The following is a 14,446-nucleotide window of genomic DNA, read 5'->3' on the forward strand; positions in this document are numbered from 1 at the left end:
TTAATTAAATTTGTCTATTCATCATCCATACACTACATATTTAATAAAAAAAAAAATTATATGTGGTGTATGTGAATGATGAGTAGAATTTTTCATTAGAATAATACTAGTCCTACCGCTGGGAGCTACAGTTGGAGACTTTTTAAAAAAAAATTATATATACTATACTATCATCTCATTTTTATCTCACGAAATAAGAGGTATATTTATTACTATTGAATGATCATTTATTTCATATTTTTTTATCATCAAATTATGATAAATATGTTTTATCATATTTAATGAAATGATAGTATAGTTTATACTTTATAGTATTACTTGTAAAAAAAAAAAAAAAACACATCTAAATAAGTAGCGAGAGCTATCAAATTTTGTTAATTCTTAACAGAGACGAACAATGTGGAGTAGAACAACTCCAAATCTCACTGAAATACGTGCACTCAACATTGTCCCCACCCACCAATCATTGTTGGGGTAGCATTTCTTAATTTTATAATGGGGTGGAGAAAAACAGACAGAAAAAAACAAAAGAAACCAAAAGAAAAGCGTCGTGTTCATATGACTTTCTATCTGCTTTCTCCTCCGTCTTGTAGAATTTTGGTGACATTTACCGGCTGTTGCGGGTTTGCTTTCCAAGTAATTATTAGATTTTTTTTAATTTTTTTTTTATAAAAATCGTGTTAATTAAAATTGATGTTTCAATAAATTTTTTAATTAGATAATATATTGTAATAAAATGAAAATATTACGTGACTACTTTGGGAGTAGCCAAGGATCCTTCTCGGTTTTGAACTTTTTGCTGGTTTATAAAATAGAAAGCACTTAATAAGACGAAAAGGCCAAAGACATGTGGCTTCTAATAATTGATAATTAAAATGATTAAGACGTAAAAGTCTTTTTAGATTTGATTTGCACTGAGAACTTTGCAGAATATTATTTAAAAAGGCTTTGCTACATTCAGTCAGAAAATGCGGTTAGCGTACTGTCAGCTGTACTGAATGAATAAAAAAAAATTATAAAAAAATTATTTTATATTCAGGGGGACCTACATGAATAAAAAAAAGTTATAAAAATAATTTTTTTTTATGTAGGTCCCGTATTAATTCACTTTTTTCTCTACGACTGCATACCGACTGTAACAACACGCTAGAAATTCAATTGTGAAATTTCTATTAATTTTAGGAACCTCGTGAAAACCCATAAGTTTTCACGAATCCATTAATCGTATAGGTTTTTGTCTAACTACATAGTTAGTATTATTATTTACTATGGTATCAGAAGTGTATTTTTTATTATTGGAGATAGTTAGAAGTGTCAAAATGTATTATGATTTGTGCCATTAGACTCGGAGGGTTATTTAAAGTCTTATGGCGCAATAACATTTTTTCATATTTTCGGACAAAACGTCTGTTCAAAACTGTAGATATTACTGGATAAAAAGAAATATCTTGAGGTAATTTTCGTGAATATTATTGGGTAAAAATATTTTGAGTTGATTTTTATAGATATTATTAGATAAAAATATATTAAGTTGATTTTTTGTAGATATTATTGGATAGAATATTATGAGATAATCTTTTATAGATATTTTGGGTAGGAGAAAACCGCACTCAACTCTCAACTCCAGCCTTATCACCTCCCTTATCTCGTCCATAAATATGTCCAGCCAGCACCCATGAACTTATCTTCAATTACACCTTCCAATAAAAGATTATCAAACACTCTCTCTCGGATAGCTTTTAGGAGATCTTTTACACGCCCATTTCGAAGCTGTTGTAAGTGTTTTATCATAAAGTCTCCTTCATATAAGTTGTTCCTTTTTGAGTCTAGTTTACATGGATATCTTATTTGCCCCATTTGAAGATCATTTGGTCAGTCAAATATTGTGTAAACTATAAAAAGGTCATTCTGGGAGATAAACTGGAGAATATGTTATAGTTTGGAGTTTTTGACCAAGCTAATGGATAGATATTGGTCCGAAATTTTTATGGAGTATTGTTAACATGTATATGTGACTATTAGTTGAGTATTTTTGCATGATTAAAGGTTTTGATGAAAGATTTTCTTAGATTTAGAAACTTAGAAATTGGAAGAAGAAAAACAGTTTCTGTTTTGAGAAAGTTTAACTCTTTGGTGGTCTAAACCTATTCTAATGACTTTAATAATTTTATTGGAAGATCCTAAGTATCTTATATACATGTTATATTATTATCTTGAAGATATTTGATGTTAGTTTCAAAGATATGAAATTTTATGCAAAGAGATATTCAAATAAGCCAAAGTGTGGATATTCTTGGCTAAATTTATGTTTTGGTTAATTTCTAACCATGTGATCTTGAATTAGAAGCTTATATATGTTTTAGGACATCTTTTTAAACCATGTGATGGTTTGGTTTGAAGATCATATGTTTATAAGTCATAGATCAAGAGATTTATCAAAACTAGTTGAGGAAAAAGTTTCTGTTTTTGGACTAAGTGTAAAACCAAAAACTCCAAATGTTATTTTGTGATTTTGGTGACTTTGGTTTGATGATTTAAAACATGGTTGATATTAGGATGATATTATGAATATGTTAGAAGTAAGATTTGATTTTTTGAAACTCTTGGAGATGTTTTGATTTAAGGTCAAAACTTGTGATTCAAGTGGTTGGATCTTTTTACTAAAAAGTTTGGTGTTGATTATTAACTTTTTCTAAATGGATGTTTTAAGTATGGTTTTGAACTTAGGATTGGAAGATGTTTGTTGTAAAATTTTGGTTTAAGCATGAGTTTTGAAGTTGAAAAGAATTGCAACAAAAAAAAAAAAAAATCAAGGGAAATGGCCTATGGATGTTTCGGCCATAGTGTGTTTTCTATAGTTGTGTTTTGTTTTAAATTTTTCTGAGTTGATATTTAAGTTTAGGACAAAATTTACATGAGGAATGTAAATTTTGGAAACTTTTGGAGTTAGTATGCAAAATCCTTAAATTATGGGTAAAACGATCATTTTTTCACATGTAGAGAGTAAATGAAAATTTTACTCTTTAAGTTAGTATTTTCCATATTTCAAATTATTAGTGATTTAATTCTAACTTTTAGAATCACTAATTACAGTTCCTCGTGATCGCACTTGAAGTTTCATAAGAAATGCGGAGATCGAGGTAAGTTAGCTTTTAACTTACTAGTAGTCTACTGTGTATGTGTGCTAAGTAAAGGAACTATAGTGTATGTATGTATGTTATCATATATGTCATGCCATGCCAAGTTATCACGTAATTATCTATTATACAGAATTTATTCTGTCATCAATTTTTATCTGTTACATAATATATTCTGTCATGTATTACTGTACATTACAAGTATGTCATGTTAAATATGTTGTCTATTATATGTTATGCCATGTTACGAAATGTTTCTATCTCAAGTTGGTCATGTATTTCAAGTTATGTTCAAATCACGTTATGTTACGTCAGGACTCCAGTCCTTTAGTTTTCTAGTCACGTTTCATCTTGAGTACATTCAGTTTGTATAGAATACATGGGGCCACAACAACTGTGGAGTATGTATTTAACAGCATTGTGATGTGTAGAATACATGGGGCCACAACAACTGTGGAGTATGTATTTTTCATGTTAAGTCAAGTTTGCGTAGAATACATGGGGCCACAACAACTGTGGAGTATGTATTTACACGCAGAATACATGGGGCCACAACAACTGTGGAGTATGTATTTACACGCAGAATACATGGGGCCACAACAACTGTGGAGTATGTATTTTTCATGTTAATTCAAGTTTCAGAGTAAGTTCATACTAAGTCAAGTTTCAGATCAAGTTCATGTCAAGTCAAGTTCAGTTCATGTTTCAATTTAAGTTATGTCAATTATGCTATGTTGTACGCTAAGTTATGTTTTAATTATTTATGAATTTGATTATACATTTATGCTTTTACTGTCATCCATGCATCATTAGCATGTGTGGAAGTTTTTTGTTAACTTGCTGAGATTTGAAATCAAATCTCACTGTGGTAGTCCCAACTACCATTCCCCTCGAATGGTAGATCTTGTTACAGGACCTAAAGGAGGATCAGGAGCTGACCAACTAGACACAGTCGATTGAACGACGGTGCGTCGTTAATGTTAATATAGTAGTTAAATTACTACTTGTACGATGGAGTTGCATCTCCAGTACTTTTGGATCATAACTATTTTAGACTAGTGTTGTGATTTTAGTTGTTCAATAGGTTTTTATGTATGGAGTATGTTTTAAGCATTTGAGATATTTTCAATTTGGTGCATAGTATTGCTAAAAAAAAAAAAAAATTATCCGCTGCGAATATTGCATATTGTTAGATGCATGTTAGGAACATTACATCTTATATGTCATGAACGGGAGCAGGTAACCTTGTGTTGCATGTCTCGATGCTTCAAATTTCCGTTTGATCCCAAATGGAATTTGGAGGAGTCACACCGACTGCATTTCCCGACTGCAAAAAGTATTTCTCTATTCAAAAATCAAGAATGAATGACAAGACCATCATTATTTACTGGTCATCATTTCCAACTTTTCCTAGTTTTTGAAACCTAAAGATACAAAAGCGAAATCAATAAGAGTTTTGTTATATATAAGTATAGTCGTGTTCTAATTTGTATATTAATATTAATTTATTTATATTTAAAATTTAAATTAACACTGTTTTTAATAAAATCTACCTTTTAATCAACCATATCATATTGGTGCACAGATTAGTATACAATTGTGCTTGCAACTATACTTTTCTAACCAATAATATATATATATATATATAAAAGGATATGTGCAATCCTGTAAGTCTTGCATTCTCATTAAATAAATAAATAAATTTAATATATATATAAAAAATTATTTTTTAAAAAAAATGAGTGTATAAAACTTATACATTAAAACTAATTAATGTCTAAACTTATCCCCCAAAAAAATAAAAAAAAAAATTAGAAAATGCACTTGACAAAAGGGCAAGAATAGGCTGCAAAGAATTAGATGAAATTGGAGAAAATGATAGATATAGAATATGGACCATAGGATATTTACCTGATTTTACTCAAATTAATATAATTGGGTTGGTAAATTATTATGATAATGCAACGTAGCACGTTAGTCATTCTTCACCGAATGTATTGGTTTTGCTCTTACATGTATTGAGAGTGAGTTTTCAACTCAATTATGTTGAAAGTACGAACTTTCCACATAATTGCGAGCAAAAGCTTAAAGGTTCTTATGCTGAATCGTTGAGTTTATGGTCTTTTTGTTTTCTTTCCTTTCATTTATATTCGTTGTGTCAAATCATGATGAGCTGGCTTTCAGAAGCCTTTTTTTTTTTTTTTTTGAGAAAGTTGTCCAACTTTGTAAACTAATAGAGACAGACAACAACAATCCCACACTACACCATAGTCGTAGGCTTAACTTTTGTTTAAACTTCAAACCCTAACTCAAAGTCTCTTAGTTGAAAACTGAGAATGTTGAGAACCAGTGTCACATGTGTGGATTTCAACTTAGTTATGTTGAAAGTACAAACTTCCTACATAATTGCAATCAAAAGCTAAGAGATTCTTATACTGAATCATGGAGTTTACGGTTTTTTTTTTTTTTCCTTTCATTTCCTTTGTGCTCAGTGTGTCAAACCACAATGTGCCAGTTTTCAATAATCTTTAGTCTTTTTTTTTGCATTTTGGGAAAGTTGTCCAACTTCACAAGCTGATCGATACAGAGTCACAAACAACAACAGTCCCACACTACACCACAGTCGTAGGCTTTACTTTTATTTGAACTCCAAACCCCACCTCAAAGTCTTTCAATTCAAAACTACGAATGTTGAGAAATGGAGTCACGTGTGGATTTCAACTCAGTTATGTAGAAATTATGAACTTCCCACATAATTGCAAGCAAGAGCCCAGAGGTTCTTATACTGAATCGTGGAATTTACGGTCTCTTCTTTTCTTTCATTTCCTTTGTGGTCAGTGTGTTAAATCACAATGTGCTGGCTTTTAGCAATCTTTCAGTCCTTTTTTTTTTTTCCTTTTGGGAAAGTTGTCCAACTTTGCAAGCTAATAGAGACAGACAACAATAGTCCCACACTGCACCATAGTTGTAGCTTAACTTTTGTTTGAACTTCAAACCCCACCTCAAAGTCTCTTAATTCAAAACTGTGAATGTTCAGAACCGGTGTAACATGTGTGGCTTTCAACTCAGTTATGTTGAAAGTACGAACTTCCAACATAATTGCAAGTGAAAGCTCTAAGGTTCTTACTATTGAAGATACCTACAAGCAACCAACAACTCCAAATCCACATATGGAAACTGTGCCACCCAACACTACCATAGACCCAACGGCTACAAATCCTCTTATGGAAACTGAGACACATATCATCACCACAGACCCAACAACTACAAACTATATATATGGAAACTTAATAAAAATCCTCTGCTCTAATTTCCTCTATAACATCTCTTTATTTTCCATGTTCTCTTGTGTTTTCCTTTTACATATTTGTACATACACTATATATAATGGAAGGCTCTCATGCATGTTCTCACGAGATGTGAGATATTTATACAAACAATTGGAATCCAATTGTCTTTATTATATCAAGAGCTATGTGAGAGTGCAAGAGAGTCTTCCTCTTATCATGGCCTTCATTTCAGTGAGTGTTAACAATTTTGTTACTCTCAAACTCAATCAAGGAAATTACCCCATTATGGAGGGAGCAACTTTTGGCCTTAGCAGACCTAGTCGACCACCTCATTAGTGACTCACCCCCACCATCCAAACACTCTGATGATGACTCCCTCAAACCCATAAAAGAATTAAGCCAGCCATACCTTCAATGGTGCAAGGCCGATCGTCTCCTTCGTGGGTGGATCATAGGGACCCTCTCTAAAGAAGCCCTTGGGTGGTTGGTCTTTACACCTCCAATCAAGTGTGGGAAGCTCTCAAAGCTGCATACACCCAAGTCTCTCAGGATAGAGTTTTGTGATGCCCCCAAATTCCGTTTGGGATCGGACGGACATTTGAAACGTCGAGACATGCAACACAAGGTTACCTGCCCCCGTTCATGACATATAAGATGCAATGTTCCTAACATGCATCTAACATTATGCAATATTCGCAGTGGATAATTTTTTTCTTTAGCAATACTATGTACTAAATTGAAAATCTCCCAAATGCTTAAAACATATTTCATACATAAAGACCCACTGAACAACTAAGATCACAACACTAGTCCAAAATGGTTATGATCCAAAAAGTACTAGAGATGCAACTCCATCGTACCAGTAGTAATTTACGTTAACTACTATATTAACATTGACGTCGCACCATCGCTTAGTCAACTGTGTCTAGTTGATCAGCTCCTGATTCTCCTTCAGGTCCTGTAACAAGATCTACCATTCGGGGAGAATGGTAGTTGAGACTACCAAAGTGAGATTTGATTACAAATCTCAGTAAGTTAACAAAAAACTTCCACACAAGCTAATGATGCATGGATGACAGTAAAGTATAAATGCATAATCAAATTCATAAGTAATTAAAGCATAACCTGGCATACAACATAGCATAATTGACATAACTTAAATTAAAACATGAACTGAACTTGACTTGACATGAACTTAATCTGAAACTTGACTTAGCATGAACTTGCTCTGAAACTTAAATTAACATGAATATGATATGAAACTTAACTTATCATAAACTTGTTCTGAAACTTGACTTAACATGAGCATGATATGAAACTTGACTTATCCTGAACTTGTTCTGAGACTTGACTTAACATGAAAAATACATACTCCACAGTTGTTGTGACCCCATGTATTCTACGTGTAAATACATACTTCACAGTTGTTGTGGTCCCATGTATTCTAAACAAACTTGACTTAACATGAAAAATACATACTTCACAGTTGTTGTGGCCCCATGTATTCTACGTGTAAATGCATACTCCACAGTTGTTGTGGCCCCATATATTCTACACAAACTTGACTTAACATGAAAAATATATACTCCACAGTTGTTGTGGTCTCATGTATTCTACATGTAAATACATACTCCATAGTTGTTGTGGCCCCATGTATTCTATGTGTAAATACATACTCCACAGTTGTTGTGGCCCCATGTATTCTACGCAAACTTGACTTAACATGAAAAATACATACTCCACAGTTGTTGTGGCTCCATGTATTCTACGTGTAAATATATACTCCACAGTTGTTGTGGCTCCATGTATTCTACACATCACAATGCAGTTAAATACATACTCCACAGTTGTTGTGGCCCCATGTATTCTACATGTAAATACATACTCCACAGTTGTTGTGGCCCTATGTATTCTACGCAAACTGAATGTACTCAAGATGAAACGTGACTGGAATACGAAAGGGCTGAAACCCTGACGTAACATAACGTGATTTGAACATAATTTGAAATACATGACCAACTTGAGATAGAAACATTTCGTAACATGACATAACATATAATAGACAACATATTTAACATGACATACTTGTAACGTACAGTAATACATGACAGAATATATTATGTAACAGATAAAAATTGATGACAGAATAAATTATGTATAATAGACAATTACGTGATAACTTAGCATGGCATGACATATATGATAACATACATACATACACTATACTTCTTTTACTTAGCACACATACACAGTAGACTGCTAGTAAGTTAAAAGCTAACTTACCTCGATCTCTGCGTTTCTTATAAAACTTTAAGCGCGATCACGAGGAAAAAAGTTTCGAAATAGGCGTGCAAAACAACTCCTAAAAGCTGTCCGAGAGAGAGTGTTCGATATTCTTTTAAAGGAAAGTGTAAATGAAGATAATTTCATGGGGAGGGGTGGCTGGAGATACTTATGGATGAGATATGGAATAGATGAGGCTGGAGTGAGAGTTAAGTGTAAGACTCTTTTACCTAAGTGAGAGTTAAGTGTATGACTCTCTTACCCGAAGTGAGAGTTAAGTGTAGGACTCTCTTACCCAATAATATCCACGAAATTAGCTTAAAATATTTTTATCCAATAATATCCACAAAATTAGTTTAAAATATTTTTATTTAATAATATCTACAAAAATTAGCTCAAGATATTTTTATCCAATAATATCTACAGTTTTGAGCAGACGTTTCGTTTGAAAATATGAAAAAGTGTTATTGCGCCATAAGATCTTAAATAACCCTCCGAGTCTAATGTCACAAACCATAATACATTTTGACACTTCTAACTATCTCCAATAATCAAAAACACACTTCGGATACCATAGTAAATAATAACACTAACTATGTACTTAGACTAAAACCTTACGATTAATGGATTCGTGAAAACTTATGGGGTCTTCACGAGGTTCCTAAAACTAATAGAAATTTTACAATTAAATTTCTAGCGGGCTGTTACAATCTCCCCTCCTAAAAAAAAGATTTCGTCCTTGAAATCGAAATAAATAAGAAATAACAAGTTAAGAAATAAGTGTTGCTTACCAACCTGGTGTCTATTCCGTATATATTTGCCTTTGAGATTATGTCATTTCTTAACTCATTTACTTTAATCAACAATTATATTATACTTCTTTCCACAAGGTTGGCCAAGTTGTATCGACACACACTCCAAACCTAAAACTTCAAGTAAATAATCTTCCGAAACTCTTCTTTATAAAAACATAGGTGATATACTTTAAATGTTCTTGTAAATACCAAAGTTAGTAGAGAATTTATCAAAATTAAGCCGTTATCCTCTCTCTCTCTCTCTCTCTTTAAAAATCGGTGGCCCTTTGTTTTAGACCAGACAACTCTGATCCGCATGATTTTTATAGCTCTTCTGTAGCTGTCAGGCGCCGCATAGCTATGACACTACTTTGCTCTTCTGTAGTTGTCAGGCGCCGCAGCTATGATACTACATTGCTTTTCTGTAGTTGTCAGGCACCGCATAGCTATGACACTACTTTGTTCTTTTATAGTTGTCAGGCACCGCAGCTATGATACTACATTACTCTTGTCTCTTGTATAGAAATGTTTCACGAGAGATGATTTGTCATAATTTTCTCTATAAAAGAATTATTCAGTTCATCTTCTTTCGCATCTCATCTTCTTCACTTTTCTGAAATTAGTTTGCATTCTTACTCTGCAATCTCTTTCTGCTTACTCACTTTGCAATGACTCAGCAATCTTCTCATTACCAAAACATGAGGTATTCTGCACCTCGTTCACCAGTTGTTTATGCTTCTTCTGTAGGTGCTATAATGTAATCTAATAATGATTTGACTAATATGTCAGATAATGAACTTATCTACGAGCTTGTGAGTCTTAGTACCCGATACTCATTAGCCATTATTGCATATTCTCAGCGACTGCAATCCAGGACTGGTGGGGTTGACAAACTGCACGAGAATATTTCTATCCTTCAGAGACTTCTTATGGAATCCAACATGAAGATAGAAGCACTAAAGCGAGAGAATGGAGATTTAAAATCTTTGCTTAACTCTTCTTTTCGAGTGGCTACTCCTTTAGATAGGAAAGACATACAGATTTTTGAAGAGCAAGAGCGTTTAAAGATTGAGGCAAAGAGCCTCAAATTTCTGTAATTTTGCTTTATGATAATAAAATAATACTTCACAAATATTCATATTTGTATTTCTATCTTCTGATAGATGTTTTATGTGCTCCATTTTATTTCTTTCAGGGATTTTCATATATTTGACATGATCCAATGACTCATATAAATATGCATTTAATCATGCATATCCAAACTCTCAGTAATCTTCAAGTTAATAAAAACCTCAAGGAGTTCTACTGGTCTAGGACTAACTTACTTCTTTATAATCGCAACAATCAGTCCTCTTCCTAGGTGGTACTTCGATAACTGACCAATTAATAACTTAAACTTGAGACTTTCTCTCTTATAATTGTCATAACTCTTCTATCCATCATGAGTTATCAATTATTTTAACTCTAAATGATTTGTTCCTAATGTTCACATAAATCCTCAAAACCAAGATTTTACTCCCCATATAATAGTCTTCAAAAGAAGATCGATCTATGTATCTATAAAGATAGTGCTTTGCCAGAAATCATTTACTGGCGGCGTGGTAATACTATTATCATAAATGAATCATACTAAGGCTAAAGTTTCTCCTAATCAAATTACTCTTCCAAACACAATTTCTATCGTATTCTCAGAATCAAAACAATTCTCCAAATATATGGAATACCATTCATCAATTCTAAATATCCTTTCTCATATTACTAAAAGGTATTCTATATCTACATTGGTATGAACAATAATACTTCTAATGAAAATTGTTACTCTTACCACTAGGGTAACAATTCAGCTTCCAAGCTGAATTCTCAAGCACTACCACAATTAATAGAAACAATGACTCGTTTGAATCAAACAATGTACAATTTACCAACCCCAATGACTTGACCTACTCCAAAATAATAATAATGAAATACTACCATCAATTGCAATCAGATCAACGTTAACTATGTTTAACCACATATAGGTCTTAGTAAAATACCAGTGACGATACCAGCTCCTGCGGTTCCTTGGGTGCCAGCATCTACATCTTTCTGAGTGACAACATATACTCTAATGGGTATGTGCACTTGCCGTAGTAGTGGATGTCTAAACACGTTGATTAGCAAACTTACCACGTCAACTAATCTTTCATCCATCGGGAAATTCTGATCCTCTTGATTGTTATCTCCCTTAGGATTCCGAAGTATTCTACCATGAGTCATGTGTCCCTTCTTGAAACACACGAGTATATGTATTAAAACTACATACTACTTTTCATACCTTAAGAAATTCAAGCCTACTAACGACTAAAAATTTCAAGCTTAATATTTGGTGCATTTCCTAAGGACATGTGGATTTACTGCCCAGAGACTTATTGCTCTGATACCACCCTATGACGCCCCCAAATTCTGTTTGGGATCAGACGGATATTTGAAGCGTCGAGACATGCAACACAAGGTTACCTGCCCCCGTTCATGACATATAAGATGCAATATTCCTAATATGAATTTAACATTATGCAATATTCGCAGCGGATAATTTTTTTTTTTTAGCAATACTATGCACCAAATTGAAAATATCTCAAATGCTTAAAACATATTTCATACATAAAGACCCACTGAACAACTAAGATCACAACACTAGTCCAAAATGGTTATGATCCAAAAAGTACTAGAGATGCAACTCCATCGTACCAGTAGTAATTTACGTTAACTACTATATTAACATTGACGTCGCACCGTCGCTTAGTCAACTGTGTCTAGTTTATCAGCTCCTGATTCTCCTTCAGGTCCTGTAACAAGATCTACCATTAGGGGGGAATGGTAGTTGGGACTACCAAAGTGAGATTTGATTACAAATCTCAGTAAGTTAACAAAAAACTTCCACACAAGCTAATGATGCATGGATGACAGTAAAAGCATAAATGCATAATCAAATTCATAAGTAATTAAAGCATAACTTGGCGTACAACATAGCATAATTGACATAACTTAAATGGAAACATGAACTGAACTTGACTTGACATGAACTTAATCTGAAACTTGACTTAGCATGAACTTGCTCTGAAACTTGAATTAACATGAACATGATATGAAACTTAACTTATCATGAACTTGTTCTGAAACTTGACTTAACATGAATATGATATGAAACTTGACTTATTATGAATTTGTTCTGAGATTTGACTTAACATGAAAAATACATACTCCACAGTTGTTGTGGCCCCATGTATTCTACGTGTAAATACATACTCCACAGTTGTTGTGGCCCCATGTATTCTATACAAACTTGACTTAACATGAAAAATACATACTCCACAGTTGTTGTGGCCCCATGTATTCTACGTGTAAATACATACTCTACAGTTGTTGTGGCCCCATATATTCTACACATCACAATGCAGTTAAATACATACTCCACAGTTGTTGTGGCCCCATATATTCTACGTGTAAATACATACTCCACAGTTGTTGTGGCCCCATGTATTCTACTCAAACTTGACTTAACATGAAAAATATATACTCCACAGTTGTTGTGGCTCCATGTATTCTACGTGTAAATACATACTCCACAGTTGTTGTGGCCCCATGTATTCTACACATCACAATGCAGTTAAATACATACTCCACAGTTGTTGTGGCCCCATGTATTCTACGCAAACTAAATGTACTCAAGATGAAACGTGACTGGAATACGAAAGGATTGAAGCCCTGATATAACATAATGTGATTTGACCATAACTTGAAATACATGACCAACTTGAGATAGAAACATTTCGTAACATAGCATAACATATAATAGATCACAACATATTTAATATGACATACTTGTAACGTACAGTAACACATGACAGAATATATTATGCAATAGATAAAAATTGATGACAGAATAAATTCTGTATAATAGACAATTACGTGATAACTTGGCATGGCATGACATATATGATAACATACATACATACACTATACTTCCTTTACTTAGCACACATACACAGTAGACTGCTAGTAAGTTAAAAGCTAACTTACCTCGATCTCCGCGTTTCTTATAAAACCTTAAGCGCGATCACGAGGAAAAAAGTTTCGAAATGGGCGTGCAAAACAACTCCTAAAAGCTGTTCGAGAGAGAGTGTTTGATATTCTTTTAATGGAAAGTGTAAATGAAGATAATTTCGTGGGGAGGGGTGGCTGGAGATACTTATGGATGAGATATGGAAGAGATGAGGCTGGAGTGGGAGTTAAGTGTGAGACTCTCTTACCCGAAGTGAGAGTTAAGTGTATAACTCTCTTACCCAATAATATCCATGAAATTAGCTTAAAATATTTTTATCCAATAATATCCACAAAATTAGTTTAAAATATTTTTATCCAATAATATCTAAAAAAATTAGCTCAAGATATTTTTATCCAATAATATCTACAGTTTTGAGCAGACGTTTCGTCCGAAAATATGAAAAAGTGTTATTGCGCCATAAGACCTTAAATAACCCTCCGAGTCTAATGGCACAAACCATAATACATTTTGACACTTCTAACTATCTCCAATAATCAAAAACACACTTCGGATACCATAGTAAATAATAACACTAACTATATACTTAGACTAAAACCGATACGATTAATGGATTCGTGAAAACTTATGGGGTCTTCACAAGGTTCCTAAAGCTAATAGAAATTTCACAATTAAATTTCTAACGGGCTGTTACAAGTTTCATCTCACCCAACAGATTTTTTACTTGAGGAAGGAGCCAAACCCCTCTCTTGCAGAACACCTACGACAGTTTAGGTCCCTTTGTGATAACCTTGCAGCAATTGAATGGCCCATGGAGGATAAAATGAAGCTTTTTTCTCTGTTGAATAGCCTTGGACTAAAGTACGAGACGTTCATCACCTCTATGCTCAAACCAACAAT

Source organism: Carya illinoinensis, chromosome 7 (assembly GCF_018687715.1).
Source record: "Carya illinoinensis cultivar Pawnee chromosome 7, C.illinoinensisPawnee_v1, whole genome shotgun sequence".
NCBI lineage: Eukaryota > Viridiplantae > Streptophyta > Magnoliopsida > Fagales > Juglandaceae > Carya > Carya illinoinensis.